Source organism: Periplaneta americana, chromosome 16 (assembly GCF_040183065.1).
Source record: "Periplaneta americana isolate PAMFEO1 chromosome 16, P.americana_PAMFEO1_priV1, whole genome shotgun sequence".
Taxonomy (NCBI): Eukaryota; Metazoa; Arthropoda; class Insecta; order Blattodea; family Blattidae; genus Periplaneta; species Periplaneta americana.
This window is the reverse complement of record NC_091132.1, coordinates 77,262,252-77,276,135: the sequence shown is the minus strand read 5'-3', so window position 1 is coordinate 77,276,135 and position 13,884 is coordinate 77,262,252. Positions and strand designations below refer to the sequence as shown.

Below are 13,884 nucleotides of genomic sequence, written 5' to 3'. Positions count from 1 at the left end.
AAGCTTATACTTATATGCGTAACCACGGAAGCAACCTTACAATGACATTTAAATCTCATTAAGCTTATACTTATATGCGTAACCACGGAAGCAACCTTACAATGACATTTAAATCTCATTAAGCTTATACTTATATGCGTAACCACGGAAACAACCTTACAATGACATTTAAATCTCATTAAGCTTATACTTATATGCGTAACCACGGAAGCAACCTTACAATGACATTTAAATCTCATTATACCTATATGCGCAACCACGGAAACAACCTTACAATGACATTTAAATCTCATTAAGCTTATACTTATATGCGTAACCACGGAAGCAACCTTACAATGACATTTAAATCTCATTAAGCTTATACTTATATGCGTAACCACGGAAGGAACCTTACAATGATATTTAAATCTCATTAAGCTTATACTCATATGCGTAACCACGGAAGCAACCTTATAATGACATTTAAATCTCATTATACTTATATGCGTAACCACGGGAGCAACCTTACAATGATATTTAAATCTCATTATACTTATATGCGCAACCACGGAAACAACCTTACAATGACATTTAAATCTCATTATACTTATATGCGTAACCACGGAAACAACCTTACAGTGACATTTAAATCTCATTATACTTATATGCGTAACCACGGAAACAACCTTACAATGATTTAAATCTCATACTTATATGCGTAACCACGGAAACAATCTTACAATGACATTTAAATCTCATTATACTTATAGGCGTAACCACGGAAACAACCTTACAATGACATTTAAATCTCATTAAATTTTTCCAATAAAACATGAATAAATTATTAAATGTAATAGGTGACGAGAACGCCGGTAATTAAAACGTAATCGGTGGCCAGAACGCCGTGACTAAAATGTAATCGGTGACAAGAAGGTATAATGACGAAATCTTCGGCGACGAGAATTCCTAGACCCACGAATACACATACGCACTAGGTATGAATAGTAGAGTTCCGTCCCTAGGTCACTGCAATAGGGTTGCCAGACTTAATATTGGCAAGAAATAATCTTATTTAGTTTGCAAGAAAACTTTGATTTCATATAACAACTGCAAAGTGATAAAGCATTCCTTATCAGTTTATCTAATGGTATGAGTAAAAATCAGAACAGTAGCCTAAGGTTAGTTTTTATCGATTAAAACAGTGTTAACATTTAGGGGATTTTATTTTCTAAAGAAAGTGCTCATTTGGGACTAATGTAGTATTAGAATTTTTTATTGTAGGCCTACTCTATCTAAGGAATAAGCTATTTACAATCTGCACAGTTTTATTGCTTCCATTCTCTTGAGACCTCTTGAACTTTCGTGGTTTATAATGAATAGCTTGGTTAGGGAAATAAATACTACAGGAGAATTTTCGTTCACCTCTCTCGAAGATATCACAAGAGGGGCAATCTTGTCTATAACAACTGAAGACTGCAGAAGATACAGTGCTCATGTAAGAAAGTAGCAGAAGAATTTTGGAATGAGAACGGTGTTATGGAAGGTGCTATGGAGAGAATTTGTTATATGAGCCGTTCAGAGCAGAAGTGGTGTAATTCAGAAATGCGTAATGAGAGTTAAAGTAAACATTCTGTAAAATACAGCGCAAAGTAGCAATTAATATTCAATTTATTTAAACTATTAGTAGTCAGTGGATAGCAAGGATGATATATTAATTGCTATTTTGCACTGTATTTTACAGAATTTTTACTTTAAACCTCATTACCAAATTATGAACTTACACCACTTTGGCTCTGAACGGCTCATTTTTAGAGATTGATTTCAGCACCGATGTAAGTACCAAAGATTCGTCTTCGGAATCAGGACTAGGTACTCCGTTGTCCGACAGGGGTTGAAGGAGTGAATTGTGCATTACACATTTCCGTAAGCAGTGTATTATTTCATTTCATTACTTTATTATATTTCGTATCAGGTTATAGAATTATTCAGTTACTCAATTAAAATAATTACTTCCAGTACAAAGGAGCATCTTGTGCGGGCGTCTGGAAAAAGAACTAAGGAAGAGACAAGTGAAATGCTTTGTGGACAGTGTGGCACTGCATTGGGGTAGAAACATGGGCATTACGACGAAGTGAAGAGAAAACGAGTAGCAGCATTTAAAAAGTGGATAGAGAAAAGAATGGAGAGTGTGAAATTAACAGACAAAATAAGTAACGAAGCTGTGTTGGGAAGAGTGGGTGAAGAAAGAATGATGCTGAAACTAATCAGGAAGAGGAAAATGAACTGTCTGGGTCTTTGCCGGTCTAATGTAAAAATTTTTCCGGCATGAATAATAACCTGGATACCGAGATTCTCATTTCAGTAATTAATATTTATAAAAATCAGCACCTGCAATGAAGATTGTCACATACCTTCGTTCGTAATCTCCAAAGTAACCAACACTATATTTTTGTAACTGTTCCACGGGACTGGATGTGTATATCAAGTCTTGTATTTGTTCTGTTTTTCTGACTTTTGCCACACGCTGGTTACATGATCATGGAGTTTCATCATTTGTGACTTCCTACTCTAGTATCGGTTCAAATTTCTAAGAAAATTTATTTTACGTAGACAAAATCATCGAACTATTAGCGGTTTTTAGAAAGGAGACGCGGGAAAAAAATTCATATAAGGATGCCACAAGAGAATAAAATTACACTAACAAAGAAAGTGAAAACTATTCACTTCAAACTTGATGGCATTTTATTTTAAAATATAAAAAAAATTGCATTTCTAATATTTATAGATGAATAGGTATAAACAAGTAACAATGAAAGGCACAACCTAAAAGTTATTAAGGGGACACCCGGGTTTGAACCGGGGACCTCTCGATCTGCAGTCGAATGCTCTACCACTGAGCTATACCCCCGATAATATAGGAGAGCATTTTCTGTACTCTTGAGCTTGTCAACGCACGATAAGTCTTGCCGATAAGAACCATCACTCTAGCTTGTCACATTGCTAACGAAAGCATTATTTCTAGAGGAATATACAATGTAGGCATATCTTTCCCATTATAAGTCCATGAATGCTAGAGGAGGTGGTCCTTCTCGTTAAACAAAATATAAACGTTATCTGTAAAGGTTTCAGAGATCTTCCTGTCCGTCTTTTTCTTAATTTGTCTGTAATCCGTAATCACTCTTCTGACAATAAATTCAACAATTTTATTGATGTGGATGTGATTTACATTTCTTGTACAATTTCTTTTTAGTTTTTGAATAACATAGTTAATTTTTCAAAGTATAGGCAGACTATACTAACTCGTGGGTTCCTTGAAGTCTAATATTCTTCGTGGTAAGTTCAGGACCTAAAAAGGTTGGAACCACTGCAATATAGTCTTTTGTGAATTACGACTATTGTCTAAATGTATAAGCATCTCGTCCCTCTGCTCTGGTGGGATTTATTAAAATACATTGAAGGCATAACGGTACAGTGAAGTCCCACGCTCTTTAAATTCAGAGGTCGAAGTATGATGGTTGGAAGGGAGAAGCTTCCAGACGTCGAGTCTGCAACGAACAGAGTCGAAATTAATTAGCGAGGTGCAAATGAATGCAGCAGATCAGAGAGCCTGACCGCAACTGCACCACACAACAAAAGTCTGTACGCGTATGAAAATTCAATGAATGACCAGGAACCTAGGAAGCAAGATAAAAAAAAGAGACAATATTGAAACCTCTTATCATCAGTAATAAATTATTCACGTCTGGAGTTACAGACTATTTAGCCTATTGTACGAACTGTTAAGCTTACATTTACGATAACACGTAGTTACAGATACAGGGACATCATTTTATTTTTACTTCAATTTTTATTGTACCTGAGTTTTTTAATGTACTTCACTCCCACTCCCTCTACTATACTGTTTTAGCTGTAAGAAAAATCCTAATGTAAACATAAGCACGTTGCTGTCATACCCGTAATTGGCTCCCAGTCGAAACACTCACATTACGCAGGAAAATATAGTTCGTATTTGGAAACCACAATCTTGTATTATTTGAAAATAAAAAATCGAATTCTAGTTGTTAAATACGATGAAATATTTAACTTCGCTCATATGTAAAACGCTATGTAAAAGAAAAGCTACTTTTGTATGTTGTTATGTACTATGAACGCGGATGAATACCAACAGTAATACTGAGGTAGTCTTCTGTTCTTGTAAGAAGCTGGCGTCACTTGAGCTCGTACCGTAGTTCACGTAACAACGTGGTACTGAAGTATGTCTTCTGTATCCTCAACTGTCCATTGTGAAGACATAAGACTTAACAAATAATTTAATTACTGTAATTATACAGTAAATGTTTCCTAAGCAAATGAGTGCATAGTAGTGAGATTAGGCCTACTTGACGAGTAACGGGAAATGTTTAACATGAAACAGAATGTACAACAGTAGGCGGGAACACGTACTGAGAACCTATAGCGCCAAACAGTGGCCAATGACGCCTCACTTCAGTCACGTGCTGTTGTTTACATTAGGATTTTTCTTACAGCGAAAAGATTATAGTAAACTTACAACCGTTCTCCACACAACCGAGGCCGCGTATGCAGTACTGAGTTAGTGAGTATAGTACGTTCCAGAAATAAGTTCGCGTTTTCCAGTGACGAAAGAGCTTTCAATATTGAATCATATTTTCTCACAGGTACTGTCGTCCGTTTGCCTACGTCGCATCCCGGTTCCCCCATCTGCTTCTGTTCGCCCCTCTGTAAAGTCTAGTAGCTGGGCTGTCTTAGCTCTTTTCTGAGAACATTAATTTCTGTTAGGAATTCGACATCTACGTAATATTATACAGGGACATCATTTTATTTTTACTAACATTTTTAATATTAATCTGGCTATACCTTTGGATCAAGATTGAGAACCGTAAAACACCGTTTGCTACCCCTTCCACGACTGGAGTTCGATGATGCTGGCGTAAAATACAAACAAATCACTCTATTAGGTATAGGAGGGAAGAAACGTAGTTCATCCATTTACGTAAACTGGAAATATCATGCTTTTGACTTTGACAATTTTCATTAGGTTTTTCTTTAATCAAAATACAGTACGGTATTAACAATAAGTGTTTTTATTCACGATCTGAGCTGTCCATGCGGACGTATTCATTACGCAGTGTATATTATACTGTCTACAGCACATTAGCGTACACTATAGAGAATGAAGTTAAATTGAAAAATAATCATAACATGGATATTTAAACACATTTTTGAAAATGGTGGCCGTTCATTTCGATACAGGCTTCAGTTCTAATGTCCATATTATCGCACTATAGACTATTATACGTAATTCTAATTACCAGATTCGTACTTCGTATCAGTAACACATGTTAACATAATTATGTACCTACTCCATAAAAGAGTACCTTACGTACTGTAAATTCAATCTTTATTTCTGCCCGATCCGAAAAAATAAAATTACTCAGACATGCTATCTATTGTCCGTCCAAGTGGTTATGTCGCAGGGTCGTAGAAAGGGAGGAAATCACGTGGCAGTTAATTACTTAACGAGGCCCTTTTAAGTTATTTTAAACAATTATATGGGTATAATATTACGTAGACGTCCAATTCCTAACAGAAATTAATGTTCTCAGAAAAGAGCTAAGACGCCCAACCACTAGCCTTTACAGAAAGGTGAATAGAAGCAGGTGGGGGAAACCGGGATGCGACGTAGGCAAATGGACGACAGTACCTGTGCGAAAATTATTCAATATTGAAAGCTCTTTCGTCACTGGAAAACGCGAACATATTTTTGGAACGTACTGTTACTCTGAACGTAAAGCTATTATGACTGTATATACGGTCTTGGATCTGTGAGGAGGACAGTTGAATTTCATTAGTAGAAGGGGTGGGAGTGAAGTACATTCAAAAACTCAGGTACAATAAAAATTGAAGTAAAAATAAAATGATGTTCCTGTACAACTGTTTAAAATAACTTAACTAAAAGGGCCTCGTTAAGTAATTAACTGTCACGTGATCCTCCCCCCCCTTTCTACGACCCTGCGACAAAACCACTTGAACGGACAGTAGATAGCATTTCTGAATAATTTTATCTTTTCGGATCGGGCAGAAATGAAGATTAAATTTGCAATATGTAAGGTACTCTTTTATAGAGTAGGTATAGAGTTATTTCAACATGAGTTACTCGTACGAAGGACGAAACTGGTAATTGGAATTAGGTGCAATAGTCTATACTGTGATAATATGCACAAAAGAACTGAAGCCTGTATCGAAATGAACGGCCACCATTTTCAACAATGTGTTTAAATATCCATATTATGATTATTTTCCAATTTAACTTCATTCTCTATATTGTACGCTAATGTGCTGTAACAGTACAATATACACTGCATCGTGATACAGAGGTGAGTTTATTCACTACTTTATTATTCTAACTTACAGAGTTTACAGTTCATCACAGTAATGTCAACAACAGCAATAATAATAATAATAATAATAATAATAATAATAATAATATTATTATTATTATTATTATTATTATTTATTATTTACAAAAGGCTTTTAAGGAAGCCACAGGTTCATTGCCGCCCTCACATAAGCCCGCCATCGGTCCCTATTCTGTGCAAGATTAATCCACTTTCTATCATCATATCCCACTTCCCTCAAATCCATTTTAATATTATCCTTCCATCTACGTCTCGGTCTCCCCAAAGGTCTTTTTCCCATTCGGTCTCCCAACTAACACTCTATATGCATTTCTGGATTCGCCCATACGTGCTACATGCCCTGCCCATCTCAAACGTTTGTATTTAATGTTCCTCATTATGTCAGGTGAAGAATACAATGCGTGTAGTTCTGCGTTGTGTAACTTTCTCCATTCTCCTGTAACTTCATCCCTCTTAACCCCAAATATTTTCCTAAGCACATTATTCTCAAACACCCTAAATCTCTGTTCCTCTCTCAAAGTGAGAATCCAAGTTTCACAACCATACAGAACAACCGGTATATAAGTGTTTTATATATTCTATGTGTCAGATTTTTTGACAGCAGACTAGATGACAAAAGCTTCTCAACCGAATAATAACAGGCATTTCCCATTTTTATTCTGCGTTTAATTTCCTCCCGAGTGTCATTTATATTTGTTACTGTTGCTCCAAAATATTTGATTTTTTAATAATAATAATAAGAATAATAAAATAATAATAATAATAATAATAATAATAATTATTTTATATATGGTATTCTCTACATAGGCCTAGGGTAGGATTCTATCCGCCCCTCATCAGAAATCTTAATTCGCATTCTGCTGGTCGCCTCAAACCAACCACTGATGTACTATTCATTACTACAGGGACATCATTTTATTTTTACTAACATTTTTAATATTAACCTGGCTATATCTTTGGATTAAAGGTCTAGAACCGGAAACACCGCTTGCTCCCCCTTCCACGACTGGAGTTCGATGATACTGGCATAAAATACAAATCACTTTACTAAGTATATGAGGGAAGAAAAGTAGTTCATCCATTTACGTAAACTAGGAAATATCGCAATTTTGATTTTGATAATTTTCATTAGCTTTTTATTTAATCAAAATACAGTACTGTATTAACACTTAGTGTTTTTACTCACGAATTGAGCTATCCATTCGGACGTATTAATTATGCAGTGTATATTGTACTGTTACAGCACATTAGCGTACAATATAGAGAACGAAGTTAAATTGAAAAATAATCATAATATGGATATTTAAACACATTTTTGAAAATGGTGGCCGTTCATTTCGATGCAGGCTTCAGTTCTTTTATACATATTATCGCACTATAGACTATTGTACCTAATTCCAATTACCAGTTTCGTCCTTCGTACGAGTAACTCATGTTGAAATAATTCTATACCTACTCTATGAAAGAGTACCTTACGTACTGTAAATTCAATCTTCACTTCTGCCCGATCCGAAAAGATAAAATTACTCAGAAATGCTATCTACTGTCCGTTCAAGTGGTTTTGTCGTAGAAAAGGGGGGAAATCACGTGACAGTTAATTACTTAACGAGGCCCTTTCATTTAAGTTATTTTAAATAGCTGTATAATATTACGTAGACTTCCAATTCCTACCAGAAATTAATGTTTTCACAAAAGAGTTAAGACAACCCAGCTACTAGACTTTACAGAGGGACGAACAGAAGCAGATGGGGGAAACTGGGATGCGACGTAGGGAAACGGACGACAGTACCTGTGCGAAAATATGATTCAATATTGAAAGCTCTTTCGTCACTGGAAAACGCGAACATATTTCTGGAACGTACTATACTCACTAACTCAGTACTGCATACGCGGCCTCGGTTCTGTGTGGAGAACGATTGGAAATTTACTAGTAGAGGGGTTGGGAGTGAAGTAAATTCAAAAACTCAGGTACAATAAAAATTGAAATAAAAATAAAATGATGTCCCTGTATTTGTTTCTTAAGCGGAGTAAGAGAAAAGGACTTGGGTGTGGGGTATCTCCTTTCCTCTCCCTTTCTCCTTTATATCCAGAGCTGTTTCAGACATTTACTGCAAATGACAGGACGGCCGAGTAGCTCAGTTGGTAAAGCAAATAGCTGCGGACCAGAAGGTTCCAGGTTCAATCCAGTGTAGGGGCGGGATTTTTGTCGTTGCCAAAACTTCCCCAACGGTCCCGAGGTCAAATCAGTATCTTGTAGAATCGAGTATAAGATCTTCCCCGGAGGCAAAAGTCCGTCGAAACGTGGTTCCGACTACACTATGTAATTCTATACTGCGTTACACAATGTCTGACAGGCGACTTAAACATTGGTGGCAAAGGAAGGGAGAAACATACTTGCTATTCAGCCAATGCCAGAGGTCACAGTGCAGGTTTATCCTGAAGCTGGGCGATCTGAAGCGTTCTAGTTCAAGATAAGGCTGAAACGTTACCTCTGCCATTGGTTGATTAGCAAGTATCTTTTACCTTTCTTTGCTGGCAATGTATACGTGGCCTGTCAGACATTGTGGAACGAAGTATGGTGTCGAGGTCATGAAAGTATGCAGCTTTAAGTCTATACACCATACCCGCCTTCATAGCATGTAAAATAGATGCTTTACTTTTAATAGAAATGATTACAAAGAAGTAAGCTGAAAAATGAAGGTATAGCGGCAAGAAATAAATTGTATTTCACAATCCCTTTTAAAATTCTTTTACTCGTGAAGTAGGCTTCTATCCGTATGATTCTGACTTTTACTCCTGTCATGAAATTGATACGGAATGATTTATTCCTTACATTTCCTAAATTAAATTGACGGTTTTATTGAACATTAAATAGTTATTTCTTGCCATTAGACCAAGGATACAGAACTGGCGAGAGAGGGGTGTAAAGAATGGGGAAAGCGTTGGTTCCCCGTCCACAGTCCACTGGCGTTGATGACGTCACTGTGCCCCGTACGCAATCACATATCACAGACACTGAATACAAATCCCCTCCCAGACCAAGTCAATGACGCAACGCCACAACTGTCGCCCAGTTCTGCAAGCCTACATTAGAGAGTCTGACAATCCCACTGAAATGACGAGACAGAACTCCGCTGTTAAGCGCGCGCGCGCGCGGATCTGTGTGTGTGTGTGCGTGTGCGTGTGATTTTCAGCCTAATTTTCTAACTAACCTTACACTCAATTAAGAAGTTCAAAATATATTTTTATTTACTTTAATGCATTCCATTGCTCTCTTCGGTCTGCAAAGTTATATAGCTTCCACTATGTAATCACGAATTTTTCTGGCTACTGTGGTCGCTTCTCTTTATTTCACACGGTTCGGTACGACTCCGTCACTAGTAGCGAGCGTAATCGATCACATGCATTCTTCAGTTGTTACTAATTTGGGTCTCCCATGTTGTATTTTCCACGAACTCTCCGTACGAACTTTATTTGATACTGGAATATCAAAATATTTACGGCATCATTTTCCTGACATTGATAAGATATACAACCGAAGTATGCAAAAATATTGTTTGATCTCGTAGGAGGCTCATTCATATCGTAAATACCTCAATCATAGTCAGAAAGTTATTAATGCATCACGTCAGATACGCATTATTGCGTACTATTCTACATAGTTCCTACGTGATATAAAAAGAACATCGGTGCATCACAATAGTTTAAACCTCTACTGAACACACAATAACAATGTGTTCACTTCATTTTATTATTGTTTGAATGGGAATAAATTAATAATTATATTACAATACGATATCATAAAGCTTGTTATCTCGCATTTTTTCTTTGCAAATTGCTGTAAAACTAATAGCCTAACTTCAGACCTAGACGTTTCTTCTTCCCTAACTTTGACTGATCGATGATTCAGAATTTCGTGCCTTTATCTGCAGATCTCCGAAAAAAAAACTAAGGAAGAGACTAGTGAAGTGTTTTGTAGGGAGTGTGGCATTGTATGGGACAGAAACATGGACATTACGACGAAATGAAGAGAAACGAACAGAAGTATTTGAAATGTGGATATGGAGAAGAATGGAGCGTGTGAAGTGGACATACAGAATAAAAAATGAAGTTGTGTTAAAAAGAATGGCTGAAGAAAGAATGATGCTGAGACTGATCAGAAAGGGAATTGGTTTGGTTACTGCCTCAGAAGAAACTGCCTACCGAAGGATGCACTGGAAGGAATAGTGAACGTTGCAAAATTTCGAGGCAGAAGAAGATATCAGATGATAGACGACATTAAGATATGCGGATCATACGCGGAGACAAAGAGAAAGCTGAAAATAGAAGAGATTGGAGAATGCTGGGTTTACAGTGAAAGACCTGCCCGTGGGCAGAACACTTTATGTATGTATGTATGTATGTATGTATGTATGTATGTATGTATGTATGTATGTATGTATGTATGTATGTATGTGTGTGTGTATGTATGTATGTATGTATGTATGTATGTGTGTGTGTATGTATGTATGTATGTATGTATGTATGTGTGTATGTATGTATGTATGTATGTATGTATGTATGTATGTATGTATGTATGTATGTGTGTATGTATGTATGTATGTATGTGTGTAAGCTTATGTAAAAATTCACTTTTTCTCTTGACCTCAAAACAGGCAATCTGGCAACACTGGGCTCACGTCGCTGGCATTGTTATCATTCATTCATACTTTTCTGCCCAAGGTCAGGTCTTCCATTGCAAACCCAGCATTGTCCAATATTTCCTTTTTTCTCTCCTTCCTCTTACACGATCTATATATGAAGAGTCCACTGCAAGAATGATGGATATCACTTTCTTGTCGAAAATGAACCAAGACTGTCAATGCATAACTTAAGACATACAGAATTTACATAGAGAGTTATATGACATTAACACTGATAGCAGTCATTGTCCAGTAATGATCGGAAAATCACAGTTAAGCTTTGAGCGCTAATCATTTCAAACTTTCAATTGCTTCTCCTGCAAAATGTATTCCAAATGACATCCATCATTCTTGCAGTGGACTCTTCATATATTAAACCCTAATGTCTATTATCCAATTTATTCTACCCCGAATCTTTGCAGTCAATTTCTCTTTGTCTTCCTGATCAGTTTCAGCATTTTTCTTTCTTCATCCACTCTTTGCAGTAGAGCTTCATTTCTTATTTTGTTTGTCCCATTCACACGCTATATTCTTCTCCATATCCATATTTCAAATGCTTCCATTTGTTTCTCTTTACTTCGTCGTTATGCCCATGTTACTGTTCCATAAAATACCTCACTACAGGCCACCGGCGTAGCTCAGGCAGTAGCGCGTTTGCTTGCTGATCCGAAGTAGCGCTAGGCCGTGGGTTCGATTTCCGCTGATTACCTAGTTGGGTTATTTTCCAAGGTTTTCCTCAATCGTAAGGCGAATGTCAGGTAATGTATGGCGAGTCTTCGACCTCTCGCCGAATACCATCTCGTTATCACCAATTCCATCGACGCTAAATAACCTAGTAGTTGACACAGCGTCGTTAAATAACAAAGTAAAAAACCGCACCCCATACAAAGCACTTCAGCAGTCTCTTCCCTAGTTCTTTTTCCAGAAGTCCTCAAAAGATGCTTCTTTTTTCTATTAAAAGCTTTCTTTGCCATTACTATCCTCCTTTTGACTTTCTGGCAGCAGCTCATGTTACTACTTTAGTACACTCCAAAGTACATGAACCTGTCTACTTGTTTCACTTCCTCATTTCGAATTCGCAAGTTTGTCTTCTTTAGCTTCCTTCCGATACCCATGGTGTTTGACTTGCTTGGATTTATCTTCATCCCATACTGCTCACAGCTGTCATTTAACTCCAATAGCATATTTCTTAGTATTGCCTCCTCTTCTGATTGCAATGCTATACCATCAGCAAATCTTATGTACTTTATTCTTCTTTTTCCCACTATCAATCCTCCCATTTTCTGAAAGCAGTTCTTCACTAAATCCTCTAAGTAGATGTTGAACAGGGTAGGTGATAAAGAGCATCCTGGTCGTACTTCTCTCCCTGTTCGAGTATCCTGTGACATTTCTTCTTCTATCCTCACTGACTCGTTGTTTCATATAAAGGTTACTGAATAGTCTCTTCTCTTTTCAATCCACACCAATCAAACTGGACAATTTTGTCTCTCGTATAGCTTTTCTACATAATTATTTCTTTCATCTTTTCAGTGTACTTTCTTTGTTATTTCATTGCCAATTTCCTTTTCTATCAACCACATGGATTTTCTGTTCTTATTTGTGAAGTCCATACATTTTACTTCGCGGTACATTAAATCATATCTTTCCTGCCTCTCGAGATCCATTATATCTTTAAATTTTTGTTTCATCCAGCCTACCTTCGCTCTACCAGCTACTCTTAGTTCGTTGTTTAGTTTCCTATAGTTCTTCCCAGCTTCTTCTGTTGATATTTTTCCATTTTATTCTTTCTTCAGTCTTGTCCAACATTTTCAGTATGACCCAAGGTCTCTTAATTCTCCCTTTTCTTTATCTTACTTTTTGTGCGGTTATCTGTATACAGCTTTTTAGATTATTCTAGCAGTCGTTACTACTTTCAGGTGTCCTTATCTATTACTGACTTCCAGTCGTCCATTACGATACGTACTGTACTCCAACCAGGAGAAAATCTCAGGGAAATGAGACGCACCAGGTTATGCTGTGAATGAAAGTTGATGTCATAAGGTCACACACGTGGGCACACGCATCTCCATTGACTATCTCTCAAAGCACAAACGATAACACTGATACACACTTTATACTATGGCGCTGAGAAGGACACGTGATACGAATGCATCCTACCAGATGGGCACACACGGCGACACTGTGGGATCCAAGAATTGGCTGGAGAAACCGTGGACGACCGAGGACCAGATGGGGGAACGAGTTCAAGTTGCAGCTAGGAGGACTGTGGACCAGAATAGGACGCCAAAGAGCACCGTGGAGGGACGCAGTCAACCAGTGCTAGTGAAATTGTGGACAAAGAACTAGGAATGTAAATAGACCATCAGGTCGGCTCTTCTGATGGTCAAGACTTGAGCCACCCTTGCCCAAGCAGGAGGTCTTGCCCCACTGGGGTTTTACGGCTTTATTATTATTATTATTATTATTATTATTATTATTATTATTATTATTATTATTATTATGTTACAAAATTAGATCACGGTTAATTTCCTGGTCTTTTAATCCCTCCATACAGGAAATAACATATGCCGGAGAGCGCATGTTTTTAAAACTGACGTTATAACGGTAATCTATCTACTTCGCTCCAATACATGACGCCATAGTAAGCACATTCCTTTCACGGTTAATCTCCTGGTTGGAGAACATTATGCTCCCTCCCAACTATCTCTTCTATTCATCATAGCTTTCTTCCGCTTCCCCTTCTGTTAATTCACTATGCGACATGCGAATTTGCACTACCACTAAGT

The 13,884-nt window shown here is 37.2% G+C and overlaps 1 long non-coding RNA gene and 1 other non-coding gene across 2 annotated transcripts in view; both read right to left on the bottom strand.

Annotated features, from left to right (window-relative positions):
- The window catches only part of LOC138716499 (uncharacterized), a 190,459-nt gene that overhangs the window by 27,462 nt on the left and 149,113 nt on the right, over positions 1-13,884 (bottom strand). The window lies entirely within an intron of this gene.
- TRNAC-GCA (transfer RNA cysteine (anticodon GCA)) lies at positions 2,816-2,887 on the bottom strand. The gene has a single exon. It is a non-coding gene; the product is annotated as a tRNA-Cys (tRNA).